Here is a 12,485-nt window from a genome sequence, read left to right on the forward strand (position 1 = left end):
ACAGCAATGTTTTAACGAAGGGTTCGTCTGGGAGTTGAACCCAGGACCTCCCACACCCAAAGCGAGAATCATACCCTTAGACCAACGAACAAGAATGAGGGCTTGCGGACCATGTTACATTCCGTGTAACGTTGGCCTGTCAAACGCTCCACATAATGATAGACAACAGTGTTTGCAAGAGGAGCTTGTCCGGGAGCTAAACCAAGGCAATCATGCACCCAAAGCAAGAATCATGCAAGAATCATTCCCCTGTACCAATGAGCCCCATAGTCGACCAGCTGACCCCGTTACATTCCGATTGGTAGCCCATGTGACATGGACCTGAAGACTGAATGTCAGTGATTAATGGAATAAATGGAATCTGGTTGGCCTAATGCTCCTAATTCCCTAACTTCAAGCCCTAACGCTAACTCTAAAACCCTAATAATAACCAAACCCTAATAATTAACCCCTAACCTGCTAACTCGCTAACGGTAACCCCCTCACATTTAACCCTAACCTTCAATGCTCCCCCTAAAGGTAGTGCCCTCTAAACTTGAAGGCAGGCATATATGAACCAGACCAGCAGATTGTCCCATTTCAGTACTGTTTTAGAAACCTTTACAGATGGTTAAAATCCACATAATAGGTATATGCGCATGTGTTCCGTGAGCGTTCTCCTTTCTGTCCCCTCCCTTTCCTTTCTTCCGCCAAGCAGTGCATCTTGCCCCAACACAGGGCATGTTCCTCGTTAGTATCGTGAATAGTATCTCTGCTTGTTGCGTGAAAGACCGGGGTTCGCTTTTCAACCCAAGTGCGTTAACCTATGTTTGCAGCAGAGTTATTATATAGCTGCATTGGTTGTGCGTGCGTCTGAACTTGAGTGACCTGTAAATTTTTCAAATTGAACTGAAACTTTCATCTGTAGCCACCTTCTACTAAATCAGTGGTCTCCAACCTCTTTTGTGCCACGGACCGGTTACGTGTCAGAAATATTTTCGTGGACCGGCCTTTATATAAATAAATAACACATTTATACACCGTATGTTTCGGACTATAAGTCGAGGTTTTTTTTCATACTTTGGGTGGGGGGGCGACTTTTACTCAGGAGCGACTTATATGTGAATTTTTTAAAGTTAAAGTCCCAATGATCATCGTCACACACACATCTGGGTGTGGTGAAATTTGTCCTCTGCATTTAACCCATCCCCATGTGATTTTAATCCATCCCCTGGGGGAGAGGGGAGCAGTGAGCAGCAGCGGTGCCGCGCTCGGGAATCATTTGGTGATCTAACCCCCCAATTCCAACCCTTAATGCTGAGTGCCAAGCAGGGAGGCAATGGGTCCCATTTTTATAGTCTTTGGTATGACCCGGCCGGGGTTTGAACCCACAACCTTCCAGTCTCAGGGCGGACACTCTACTACTAGGCCACTGAGCTAGTTTTTCACAAATTTTTACTTTATCATTAACACTTTACCTATTTACTAGTATAGTTGATCACTTCACATGTTATTTTCACTTTTTAACCGCATGAGGGGGCACTATGGCTGTGGAATAATTGGAGCCTCACTGACAATGAGTTCCATTTACTGACTTCCGAAGTCGGGAGATTTAGTGATTTGGAGTTATACAGATTATTCGATAAACTTGTTATTTATTTTATAGTTATTTGATATGTAGTTTATTTAGAGTAGCAACGTGTATGTTGTTAGACTTCAGTAGTTTCCGATTTTTTAGGGAGGCCGTGAAGGCAGCAGGGCGTGGGGGGGGCGGAAAGAGCGATCCTGGGCGCTTGCGTGTGTTGGCTCACATGTTGAGCTCTTGATTTGTGAAATAAAGAGCCGGCCTGTTACCAAACCCACGTCTTGCCTGGTACTTCTGTAACGCTACGATATAGTTATATATGTAGATCTGTGGAATAATTGGAGCCGCCAACTGAAAATGAGGCTGACATCAGCGCCGCACGTAGGTCCGGAATCGACAGCTGTTTATTTTGGGGGTTTTTTTACACATAGGATGAATATTCCGGTGGATTTAATGATTTGGAGTGACACGGATGGTTTGTTAAAATTGATGTTTATATTACATTTATTTGATATATCTAGTCTGACGTCCGTGGCACACGTATTCTTTCCGGCGTCAATTTTTTTTTCTTTTGTTTTTTTCTCAAGTGACACGGAAGACGAAGATTCTGATGGATTTATTGATTTGGAGTGACATGCATGGTTCGATAAAATAGTTGTTTATATTTTTGTTATTTCATACATAGTTTATATATTGTTATATGGGCCTGTAGCAAAATTTGAACTGCAACGCGCCGCTGACATCGGACTTGTTGACTTGACTTAAATCACTGACATTCAGTCTTCAGGTCCATGTCACATGGGCTACCAATCGGAATATAATGGGGTCAGCTGGTCTAGTATGGGGCTCATTGGTGCAGGGGAATGATTCTTGCCTAGGGTTCTTTGATTACCCGGGTAAAACTCCCGGACGGGCTCTTCTTTGAAACACTGTTGTCTATCGTTGTGTGGAGTGTTTGACAGGCCAATGTTACACAGAATGTAACATGGTCTGCAAGCTTTCTTTGAGGCTCGTTGGTCTAGGGCATGGGTGTCAAACTCATTTTTGTCGCGGGCCACATTGTAGTCAAAGTTTCCCTCGACGGGCCATTATGACTGTCAACCCAAATAAATAAACGCCTCATATTATATACAGTATAAGCTACAAAACAAACTGACAAATAATTGCTTTTTCAAATCAGACTCGTGGAAACTTTTCACATATTTCAAAAATAATTTTAAGAAGATTCTTAAAAGTTCCGACAATTTGCAATGTTAGTATGACATAGATTTAATGCACAATTTGTCGTTGCGGGCCACAGAAAATGATACGGTGGGCCATAACTGGCCCCCGGGCCTCGAGTTTGACACCAGTGGTCTAGGGGTATGAATCTTGCTTTGGGTGTGAGAGGTCTGGGGTTTAACTCCCAGATGATCCCTTCGTTAAAACATTGCTGTTGATCAACTAGCCCCATTTCATCTGAGGTGCATGTCACATGGGCTGTCAATTGAAACGAAACGGGTTGTGTTCATTTACCTTGGGTCTCTTGAATCTGTTGTTTCGATTCTCATCACTTGAATCTGCCGTCATGTGTCATCCATTGCGCCACTCACCCTACAAGACTGTATCGACTGTAAACTTGTGTGGAAAACTGTCATTGTCCAAAGGAAGGCTGTTTAGCAACAGTGACCAGCAGACAAATTCAACAAGGTCATTTGATTATACCATAACCCGGATTCGAATCGAACATTAACCACTACACGATCATGGCCTGTATGCAGTAGCGTTAATAAGATGCACATGATGGTATAGTGGTTAGTACTCTGCGTTGTGGCCGCAGCAACCCCGGTTCAAATCCGGGTCATGGCACACTCCAATTACTGTGTGGAATTTGTCCCTTTCTTAATATTGCTAAACAGCCATCTTTTGGACAATGACGATTTTCCACACGTTTGCGGTCGATAGCCTTAACTTGTAGGGCGAGTGGCGCAATGGATAAAGCATCATGGCGTATTCAAATAATGTCACCCATTTTTTATTTTATTTTTTCATTTTTGCAAAAGCTTACAAGCCACATATTCCCGTGGGGCTCGTGGAGCAATGGATAACGAACGCATCTGTCTACAGATCAGAAGATTCCAGGACTCCTGGCCAGCTCACATGCCATTTTGTGGTCAACATTAGCTATGTGTAATTTCTGTGAACTATTGGGTTGAAGTAACTCACAGACACTGTCAACCAATAGTCTTTCCAATTTTGTCTCATCTCGAGACTTAGGGATCATCGGATCTGCGTAGTTATTGGATAGTTCCACCAACATTTTAACATCAACAATCTTTCATGGTCTGCTTGAGTGTCGTGGCTGAAGATCCTAGAGAAAAGACCCTAAACATGCAACTGCATGTTGGCCATAATATAGCATTGAGGCGGCTGCAACCCCAGTTTGAATCTGGTTAATAGCCGAATGAACTTGTTGCAGTTATTTTTTATTCACCCTCAACAGTCTTACGTTGGACCATGACAAATTTACATACACGCAAGCTTACAGAAAATGACAACTTCCCGTGGGGCTAGTGGCTCGTTCCTTGCTCTGAACGGACAGCCAAAACGATTCCTAACACTTACTAATCAAGTCCTAACCAATTCCTGTGTGTGTATGGGGGAGGGGGGGGGGCAAAGGAACCAATCAGATGGCCCGAATCCATGCATGGCCGATGACGGCAGTGATCGACACAGTGATATTTGAGAATTGAAATGAAGTTTATAGGATTTGCAGACAGTGTACAATCATTATTTAAACAAAAGTAGGCAGGCGCATACATTTGGAAACCCCAACAGAAAAATGACATCAATATTTAGTAGTTCCTCCTTTTGCAGAAATAACAGCCTCTGAACCAGTGGTTCTTAACCTGGATTCGGTCAAACTCTAGGGGTTCGGTGAGTCGGTCTCAGGGGTTTAGCAGAGCCTCCCTCCACTGCGGAGGTCCGAACACACCTGATTTATAAATTCGTGATAACGCATATCTGAACTGGTCTCGCAAAGGCAACAGCAGAAGTACTACTGATTTGCTGGTATATCATTTGTCGTGAATTCATGCATTGTGTTGGTTTTATTCTTTCAACAAGGTGGTGTCCATGCACTTCTGCATAAGTTCCGCTCTAGTCTTCTGGCCCAACTCTTTCGTACATATGATGACCATGGAAAGTTCTTTGCGAATGATCAATCTTTGCCTTTCATGTTCATCGGGACTACCCTTTTAATAGGTACCTACACTGTGTATTTGGATAGAGACTGCTGAAAGGGGACACATATATGCCTCGTGAACTACATGCATTACTGCGGGTGAAGAAGAGTGAACAAATAAGTCAGCAGACAAGCTTGCCGATTTATTAGTGCCCAGAAGAGCAGCACTCTGTTCCGTACTGTAACCTGCTAGGTTTGTTCCCGGTTCTTTATCTTTAATGCTCGATATGCTAACAGCAATTACCAAGAGGCAGCCTTCACAGTTTAACTCTTTAATGTATGCCAGAATGATCGATGCACAGCTGTGGAGCCCTTTCTGCCAGATGCGAAAGAAGGTCCCTCTCTCAGCGCCAAGGTTCCTGCTCTTATACTACTCTGGGCCGCCTTCCTGCAAGGAGGCGACTCTGCCTAATCTGTATGATAACGTGTGACCTTGTCGTCTTAACTGAGAGCGAATTCTACATATGTGCAAAGGGTGTCATAGAGAAGAGAAAGCTAATAAAGCAAGAGAAGGGTTGCAGCAATATAACGGCATAGCTCAAGCTGCCCAGCTAAACACATGTGCCAAAGAGGCCTATTCTAACAAACCGTTGGTGAGAATGGCTAGAGATAGACTCTTATTGTTCCTCCCCACGGAAATCTTTAGTAAAAGGCGAACGATTTATTCGATCTGAAGAGAAAAAAGAATGAGCTGATAATCTGGGTGAAAACGGGCCACCCCACTGCTGGTCTCACCAAATTCACAGAGGGTCTCACACTCAAATTGCAGCAACCATTCCTTCTAATACAAACAATAGACGTTCATAGATTTACTATACTTAGAAGGCCTCAACCTAAATAGAAGGTTTAAACGAACGAGTATTTTGTGTTCATTAATGTCTTTTTTACTTAAAACATTGTTGGCGCACAGGATTGTAGGTACCTGATCGAACACATTCTTTCAAACAGCGATTGGGCGTCTATTTTGAGTATTGAAGGTAAAAACAGTTGTATGTCTTGGTACGTGTACTTTTGATATCAGAGAATGGGAAACGATCCCATCTCTGTGTTTTATTTGAAAACATGTGATTTCATAACGACACAAATCGGGAAAGAAAATACGATCGTAATTTCTCAAATGATTTCTCAAATTTCAGAAGTGCTCTATATCTCTCGTGTCGCAAATAATTGAGGCTTTTGTCGTTGCAGTGGAGGTGAATTTGGAGTGTAATTCACCTCCACTGCGACGGTGGCGTTCGAGATTTGACATTTGAATATAAATCTGTCCGTTACATTCCGATTGGTAGCGAATATGACATGGACCTGAGGACTGCATTTTAGTGATGAACGAATTCTGATTAATATCATAGCCGGTTTGGGCGTGCCCTTTCAGGGTCATATTTTGTTTCTACCGCTGCCTCGTGGCAGCCAGGCCTAAAAAAAGATGGGAACACCTGAGGGAGGGAGTTTCACCAAGATGAATTTGGAAGAACTTTATGAAATAAAGTTGATGTTAAAACATAGGTGGACGTAATGTCTGGAAGCCTGCGTTCAACAGAAGGCTGTTTGGCAACAGTGAACAACGGACAAATTCAGCAAGGTAATTTACTGACGCCATGACCCAGATTCGTTCCGGTGATGCTACGGCCACAACACTATACGATCATGACCAATATGCAATCGCATACAATAAGTTTAGGGTCTTTTCTTTAGGATCTTCAGCCAAGACACCCATGAAAGAATGTTGATGTTAAAATGTCGGTGGAACTATCCAACTGTGCAGATCCGATGATCCCAAAGATTTGGGGTGAGACAACATTGAAAAAACGTTTTGCTTTGTTTACAGTGTCACTTATTTTGTGGCTTACCTTTTCTTCGTTACACATCTAAAGTATCGTATCATTTTACCTTGCGGCTTATACTACACCGTACATACCATATCACGTCGCCTATTCAACTCATGCATGAGATGCGATGGCTGAAATATTTAGGCGATGGGTTGCTACTCCATTGTGCTCTCCACTCATCATTTCATATCACATCCTCGTCGGTTTCACATTCACATCCAAAGTATCTTGGCACAACATACGTAACATGACTTATCAACACAAGACGAGGTGGCCGAGAGGTTAAGGCGATGGATTGCTAATCCGTTGTGCTCTGCACGCATGGGTTCAAATCCCATCCTCGTCGAAGGCTTGCTTTGAGAGAATATTTGCCACAAACTAAACAGGAAAGAGGGTTCTTACCTGTGTATGTGTTTTGAACTGTCGCTTCTCTGAGAATCTTTGACCACAAACTGAGCAGGCAAAAGGTTTTTCTCACCAGTGTGGGTTCTTGTGTGTCTTTTGAAGTTTCCCATCTCTGAGAATCTTTGGCCACAAACTGAGTAAGAAAAAGGCTTTTCACCTGTGTGTGTTCTTGCATGTGTTTCTAAATTTACCTTCTGAGAGAATCTTTGGCCACAAACTGAGCAGGAAAAAGGGTTCTTACCAGTGTGGGTTGTTGTGTGTCTTTTCAAGCTTCCTTTCTCTGAGAATCTTTGGCCACAAGCTGAGCAGGAAACATTTTTTTCACCTGTGTGTGTTCTTCCATGTGTTTTTAAGTTTACCTTCTGGGAGAATCTTTGAAATTCTGCTGGAATGTAATGGGGTCAGCTGGTCTACTATGGGGCTCATTGGTGCAGGGGAATGATTCTCGCCTAGGGTTCTTTGATTGCCCGGGTTAAACTCCCGGACGAGCTCTTCTTTGAAACACTGTTGTCTATCGTTGTGTGGAGTCAAAGTCAAAGTCAAAGTCAGCTTTATTGTCAATTTCTCCACATGCCAAAGACACACAAAGAAACCGAAATTTCGTTCCCCCCTATCCCACGGTGACAAGACATGGCTCACAACAGACAAACAAGTAAACAAGTATAACAAAAGCGTGCTGAATAAATAATGAATAAATAACACAACAATAAATAAATAAATAAATAAATAAATACCGTATTTGCCGGTGTACAGGTCGACTCGGTGTATAAGTCGACCCCCTAAAATTCAACGGAAATTTACGATTTTATGATATATCCTTTGTATAAGTCGAGCTCAATTGTTGCATTATATTAAACTTCAAAATTCAATATGCGAAATTTATTGACGAAATGTGTTCAAATTCCGGGAGGCCGTGCGCATGCGGCTGTTTATAAGCACCGCGGAGGAGATCGCGGCCGGCGAGCTCGCGCACGCCGCCCGGCACCAACGGGAGGCCGGAAATAGCTCCAAGCCGAGCGGATCGGCACTTTATAAGCACCGCGCAGGAGATCGCGGCCGGCGAGCTCGCGCACGCCGCCCGGCACCAACAGGAGGTCGGAAATAGCTCCAAGCCGAGCGGATCGGCACTTTATAAGCACCGCGCAGGAGATCGCGGCCGGCGAGCTCGCGCACGCCGCCCGGCACCAACGGGAGGCCGGAAATAGCTCCAAGCCGAGCGGATCGGCACTTTATAAGCACCGCGCAGGAGATCGCGGCCGGCGAGCTCGCGCACGCCGCCCGGCACCAACGGGAGGTCGGAAATAGCTCCAAGCCGAGCGGATCGGCACTTTATAAGCACCGCGCAGGAGATCGCGGCCGGCGAGCTCGCGCACGCCGCCCGGCACCAACGGGAGGTCGGAAATAGCTCCAAGCCGAGCGGATCGGCACTTTATAAGCACCGCGCAGGAGATCGCGGCCGGCGAGCTCGCGCACGCCGCCCGGCACCAACGGGAGGTCGGAAATAGCTCCAAGCCGAGCGGATCGGCACTTTATAAGCACCGCGCAGGAGATCGCGGCCGGCGAGCTCGCGCACGCCGCCCGGCACCAACGGGAGGTCGGAAATAGCTCCAAGCCGAGCGGATCGGCACTTTATAAGCACCGCGCAGGAGATCGCGGCCGGCGAGCTCGCGCACGCCGCCCGGCACCAACGGGAGGTCGGAAATAGCTCCAAGCCGAGCGGATCGGCACTTTATAAGCACCGCGCAGGAGATCGCGGCCGGCGAGCTCGCGCACGCCGCCCGGCACCAACGGGAGGTCGGAAATAGCTCCAAGCCGAGCGGATCGGCACTTTATAAGCACCGCGCAGGAGATCGCGGCCGGCGAGCTCGCGCACGCCGCCCGGCACCAACGGGAGGTCGGAAATAGCTCCAAGCCGAGCGGATCGGCACTTTATAAGCACCGCGCAGGAGATCGCGGCCGGCGAGCTCGCGCACGCCGCCCGGCACCAACGGGAGGTCGGAAATAGCTCCAAGCCGAGCGGATCGGCACTTTATAAGCACCGCGCAGGAGATCGCGGCCGGCGAGCTCGCGCACGCCGCCCGGCACCAACGGGAGGTCGGAAATAGCTCCAAGCCGAGCGGATCGGCACTTTATAAGCACCGCGCAGGAGATCGCGGCCGGCGAGCTCGCGCACGCCGCCCGGCACCAACAGGAGGTCGGAAATAGCTCCAAGCCGAGCGGATCGGCATTTTATAAGCACCGCGCAGGAGATCGCGGCGCCTCATTGGACTTCCAGTGGGCCGCGCACTCGCGCACGCCGCCCGGTTCAAATTTTCTAAGTGCAACGCACAATGAGATGCATGAGAAACGGCCTTGGTTACCATCACATTTGAAGCGATGAATACGAAGTTAAATTTTATGACTCGGTGTATAAGTCGAGGTCGATTTTTTTCGGTTGATTTTGGATCGAAAAAGGTCGACCAATACACCGGCAAATACGGTAAATAAATAAATAAATAAATAAATAAATAAATAAATAAATAAATAAATAAATAAATAAATAAATAAGAGGAGCAGAAAAAAAAGGAGCAAGTGCGCGTACAGCAGACATTCCCGAAAATAGCGCAACAGTGCCGCACGCTACGCAGAAGGGGGTCGCGAGTTCAGGGCCCTAACAGCCTGGAGAAAGAAGCTGTTGGCGAGTCTGGTGGTGCGGGAGCGCAGGCTCCTGTACCTCTTCCCAGAGGGCAGAAGGTCAAACAAAGAGTGAGCCGGGTGACTCACATCTCTGGCAATCGAGGTTGCCTTGCGGGCGAGATGGGAGGTGTAAATGTCCTTCAGGGAGGGGAGCGAAGCACCAAGAGTCTTACCAGCCGTATTCACTATGCGCTGCAGGGCCTTCAAGTTCTGTTCAGTGCAGTTACCACCCCAGACAGCGATGCAACTGGTGAGGACGCTCTCAATGGTGCCATGGTAGAATGTAGACAGGACTGCCTGAGGAGCACATGCACGCCTGAGCTTCCGCAGGAAGTACAGGCGGCGCTGAGCTTTCTTTGCCAGTGACGAGGTGTTTGCGGACCAGGAGAGGTCCTCACTGATGTGCACCCCCAGGAACTTGGTGCAGCTCACCCTCTCCACCACAGCACCGTTGATGATCAGCGGCAGGTGTGTTGTGTGACCCTTCCGGAAGTCAACAATGATTTCCTTGGTCTTATTGACGTTCAGCAGGAGGTTGTTGTCCCTGCACCACGTGGTCAGAAGGTCAACTTCCGACCTGTACCGAGTCTCGTCGCCTTTCGTGATGAGACCCACCAGAGTCGTGTCGTCAGCAAACTTCACTATGTGGTTGTCGCTGTAGGTCGCAGTGCAGTCATGCGTCAGCAGGGTGAAGAGCAATGGACTGAGCACGCAGCCCTGGGGGGCCCCCGTGCTCAGCGTGATGCTGGCGGAGATTTTGTCGCCAACACGCACCACCTGAGGCCTCTGACAGAGGAAGTCCAGTATCCAGTTGCAGAGGGAGGTACTGAGGCCCAGCTCATAGAGTTTGCAGATGAGTCGCTGCGGCACAATGGTGTTGAAGGCAGAGCTGAAGTCCACAAACAGCAACCTCACATATGAGTCCTTTCTCATATGACAGGCCAATGTTACACAGAATGTACCATGGTCTGCAAGCTTTCTTTGAGGCTCGTTGGTCTAGGGCAGGGGTGTCAAACTCATTTTTGTCGCGGGCCACATTGTAGTCAAAGTTTCCCTCGATGGGCCATTATGACTGTCAACCCAAATAAATAAACGCCTCATATTATATACAGTATAAGCTACAAAACAAACTGACAAATAATTGCTTTTTCAAATCAGACTCGTGGAAACTTTTCACATATTTCAAAAATAATTTTAAGAAGATTCTTAAAAGTTCCGACAATTTGCAATGTTAGTATGACATAGATTTAATGCACAATTTGTCGTTGCGGGCCACAGAAAATGATACGGTGAGCCATAACTGGCCCCCGGGCCTCGAGTTTGACACCAGTGGTCTAGGGGTATGAATCTTGCTTTGGGTGTGAGAGGTCTGGGGTTTAACTCCCAGATGATCCCTTCGTTAAAACATTGCTGTTGATCAACTAGCCCCATTTCATCTGAGGTGCATGTCACATGGGCTGTCAATTGAAACGAAACGGGTTGTGTTCATTTACCTTGGGTCTCTTGAATCTGTTGTTTCGATTCTCATCACTTGAATCTGCCGTCATGTGTCATCCATTGCGCCACTCACCCTACAAGACTGTATCGACTGTAAACTTGTGTGGAAAACTGTCATTGTCCAAAGGAAGGCTGCTTAGCAACAGTGACCAGCAGACAAATTCATCAAAGTAATTTGATTATACCATAACCCGGATTCGAATGGAACACAACCATTAACCACTACACGATCATGGCCTGTATGCAGTAGCGTTAAATAAGTTGCGCATATTGGCCATGATCATATAGTGGTTAGTACTCGGTGTTGTGGCTGCAGCAACCCTGGTTCGAATCAGGGTCATGGCATACTCAAATAACTATGTGGAATTTGTCCCTTGCTCACTATTGCTGAACAGCCATCTTTTGGACAATGACGATTTTCCTCACGTTTGCGGTCGATAGCCTTAACTTGTAGGGCGAATGGCGCAATGGATAAAGCATCATGGCATATTCAAATAATGTCACCCATTTTTTTTTTGTTTTTCATTTTTGCAAAAGTGTTACACACAAGTTTATAAGCCACATATTCCCGTGGGGCTCGTGGAGCAATGGATAACGCATCTGTCTACAAATCAAAAGATTCCAGGACTCCTGGCCAGCTCACATACCATTTTGTGGTCAACATTAGCTATGTGTAATTTATGTGAACTTTTGGGTTGAAGTAACTCACAGACACCATCAAAAAATAGTCTTTCCAATTTTGTCTGATCTCAAGTCTTAGGAATCATCGGATCTGCGTAGTTATTGGATAGTTCAACCAACATTTTAACATCGACATTCTTTCATGGTCTGCCTGGGTGTCGTGGCTGAAGTTCCTAGAGAAAAGACCCTAAACATGCAACTGCATATTGGCCATAATATAGCAATGAGGCGGCTGCAACCCCAGTTTGAATCTGGTTAATAGCAGAATAAACTTGTTGCAGTTATTTTTTATTCACCCTAAACAGTCTTACGTTGGACCATGACAAATTTACATACACACAAGCTTACAGAAAATGACAACTTCCCGTGGGGCTAGTGGCTTGTTTCTTGCTCTGAACAGACAGGCAAAACGATTCCTAGCATTTACTAATCAAGTCCTAACCAATTCCTGTGTGTATGGGGGGGCAAAGGAACCAATCAGATGGCCCGAATCCATGCATGGCGGATGATGGCAGTGATCAACACAGATATTTGAGAAGTGAAATGAAGTTTATAGGATTTGCAGACAGGGTGCAATCATTATTTAAACAAAAGTAGGCAGGTGCATACATTT

The 12,485-nt window shown here is 46.3% G+C and overlaps 3 non-coding genes across 3 annotated transcripts; 2 read left to right on the plus strand and 1 right to left on the minus strand.

The window, feature by feature from the left end:
- Positions 1 to 3,339: 3,339 nt before the first annotated feature.
- On the plus strand, positions 3,340 to 3,412 carry trnah-gug (transfer RNA histidin (anticodon GUG)). The gene has a single exon. It is a non-coding gene; the product is annotated as a tRNA-His (tRNA).
- Positions 3,413 to 5,365: 1,953 nt separating this feature from the next.
- On the minus strand, positions 5,366 to 5,477 carry LOC125966512 (U5 spliceosomal RNA). The gene has a single exon (XR_007480414.1). It is a non-coding gene; the product is annotated as a U5 spliceosomal RNA (small nuclear RNA).
- A 1,400-nt stretch (positions 5,478 to 6,877) lies between these two features.
- On the plus strand, positions 6,878 to 6,959 carry trnas-gcu (transfer RNA serine (anticodon GCU)). Its single transcript has one exon. It is a non-coding gene; the product is annotated as a tRNA-Ser (tRNA).
- The last annotated feature ends 5,526 nt before the right edge of the window (positions 6,960 to 12,485 follow it).

Source organism: Syngnathus scovelli, unplaced genomic scaffold (genome assembly GCF_024217435.2).
Source record: "Syngnathus scovelli strain Florida unplaced genomic scaffold, RoL_Ssco_1.2 HiC_scaffold_36, whole genome shotgun sequence".
In the NCBI taxonomy this organism is placed as follows: Eukaryota; Metazoa; Chordata; class Actinopteri; order Syngnathiformes; family Syngnathidae; genus Syngnathus; species Syngnathus scovelli.